Source organism: Bison bison, unplaced genomic scaffold, assembly GCF_000754665.1.
Source record: "Bison bison bison isolate TAMUID 2011002044 unplaced genomic scaffold, Bison_UMD1.0 scf7180017864274, whole genome shotgun sequence".
Classification (NCBI taxonomy): domain Eukaryota; kingdom Metazoa; phylum Chordata; class Mammalia; order Artiodactyla; family Bovidae; genus Bison; species Bison bison.
In genome coordinates, this window is record NW_011494846.1 from 5,512,888 (window position 1) to 5,515,465 (window position 2,578).

The following is a 2,578-nucleotide window of genomic DNA, read 5'->3' on the forward strand; positions in this document are numbered from 1 at the left end:
GGCAAAGAGTGTCTCTTATAGCATCAAGAATTTCATATGGAGTGTGTGTGGGGAAATGAGGGAAAGAAAAAAAGCACATATATGTATAACACATTTCAAAAACCAAGAGCTATTTCTCTTGCCCTCATGCATTTTTAACACTATAATCCTGTATATATTTGCCCTCTGCTTTCCACTCCAATACCCTGATAAGTCTATATTCTTTTTTTTTTTTTCTTGGTTTTCTGCCAGCTTTTGGCAAACAAGTAGCCTGGACTCTTAGGTAAAAACACACTTATCTCTAATACTTCTTTTCATAACCTGCACCTTCACCAAACTTCATTTCAAAACCAAGTCCATGGATTCTGCAAAAAATACCAAAGAAGCACATTGTAGTGCAAGGAATCAATGGACTTGGGCAGAGACCACATTACATTATTTGGCAAAGCTTGTTTCCTCCCACACCCCGTACCCACGCTTTCATAAAAAAGCTAGGCAAACCAGAAACAAGAGTGTGTTCTGGAGGTTACTTAAAGGAAGCAACTTATAAATCAGCTCAGTCCCAGGTAGCTGTTTTCTCTAATGTGAAATAATCTTGAGATGCTCTGGGGAGACAGCTCTGCACTTAGAAGCTGTGTAAACAAACAACCCAGAAAATGTTACCATGACACCCAGGCTAGGTAGATACCCAAGTATTGAAGGGATGCCTCGAAATTACCATAGCACCTTGAAAGGGGTAAAGAAGATGTAGAAATATCCAGCAACAATAGCACTATTCACTTAGAGCAACCCTAGGTTACTATGACAGTGTGATCTGCAATTCAGTCTCATTGAGGACACACCTGGAAAGAGAAAGAAGTGCTTGTTTTATCCTATCCTGAGGCTACACTCAGTTTAGATATATGCATGCTAAGTCACTTCAGTTGGGTCCAGGTCTGACTCTTTCCAACCCCATGGACTGTAGCCCACCAGGCTCCTCGGTCCATGGGATTCTCCAGGCAAGAATATTGGAGTGGGTTGCCATGACCTCCTCTAGGGGATTTTCCTGACCCAGGGATCAAACCCGCATCTCTTGTGTCTCCTGTATTGGCAGATGGGTTCTTTACCACTGGCGCCACCTGGGAAGCCTCAGTTTAGATATCCTGGCAGGCAAATGCTGCACTTTCCCTTTGTTGGCAATCTCTATTATAAGAAGGTATCTGGCCAGTTAGCTCAGTTGGTTAGAGCGTGGTGCTAATAATGCCAAGGTCGCAGGTTCAATCCCTGTACGGGTCAGATTTTGTGGTGACTACCGTTTGGCTGCTCCCTAGTGGCTCAGATGGTAAAGCATCTGCCTACAATGCGGGAGACCCGGGTTCAATCCCTAGATCAGGAAGATCTCCTGGAGAAGGAAATGGCAACCCACTCCAGTATTCTTGCCTGGAAAATCCCATGGATGGGACCCCTGGTAGGCTACAGTCTATGGGGTTGCTAAGAGTTGGACACGACTAAGTGACCTCACTTCACTTCACTTCATTGTAAGAACACCAGGTATCACAATGCATCATTCACTCATCCATTCTTCGACCTTTCTCTCCCCTTTTGTCACAGTTAACAGGAAAACTTTAGATGGGTCAAGAAACTCAGTTTTGCTCAACAACCTGGATGAGACAGAGTCGTTATCTATTTAAGAGAAAACAATATTTTTCAATATTTATGGTCAATAAAATAACCTCCACAAATGTGAAACCAAACATGGAGAAATATAGCTTTAAAAAAGGAACAAGCAGAATCATTTCCCCTGGCATATCAGTGTAATTTTTTCTCTCCCAATGACAATCAAGACTACAAATCCTCTCTATATGTGAGAAAATGGAGCTGGGGAGTCGAGTCACCGACTTGCTAATTAATACTTGAACCAAGAATGCTCTGCTAGAGATATTAGAAATCAAGTTCCCCGCAGGACTGGCGCCTTGTCTCTAACCCAAGGCAATGATGCCTCGGCATACAGCTCTGAAGGTTTCATTACTGTCTGCTGCGTCTTCATTCTTCTCTGGAACGTCTCCAATTTCCCCAGAAACACAGGTGGTCTTTTGAATAAACAGTGCTAACATATTGAGCTCCATAAGCTCTATGATGATATGCATTTCTCTCGTTCACAGCTGTTGCTTGCACAGTTGGAATACTGTGCAACTATGAGGTGGCTACTTAGTGAACTAGAGGTTGCTATTCAGAGGATAAATTCATAGAAAGGCATCTTCAGGTAAAGAAGGAACAGAAAATAACAAGTGGGGCCCCACAGGGATCTGTACATTTTTCATTATCTATGTGAAGGAAATGAAAACATGTGTTGAGGGATTCATTGAAGAATTTGATGGCATTCATCCTACTTCAGAAGCATCCCATGCTGAGCAGATTTCATTCTATCATGAAATAATTGGTACAGAGGGCCCTGAATAGGCATGCCCTATACTTCTGGCATTTAATAAAAGTCAAATGGTAGCTGTAATGAAATTATTTTTACCACTTATCACTCATCAAAGACTAAAGGTGTTTGAGGAATTCATGGGCTAACGTTGATAAAACATGCATTTCACAATGACACCAGTGTCAGCATTCA

The 2,578-nt window shown here is 42.1% G+C and overlaps 1 non-coding gene across 1 annotated transcript; it reads left to right on the forward strand.

Moving 5' to 3' along the window:
* The first annotated feature begins 1,180 nt into the window (after positions 1-1,180).
* On the forward strand, positions 1,181-1,254 carry TRNAI-AAU. Its single transcript has one exon. It is a non-coding gene; the product is annotated as a tRNA-Ile (tRNA).
* The last annotated feature ends 1,324 nt before the right edge of the window (positions 1,255-2,578 follow it).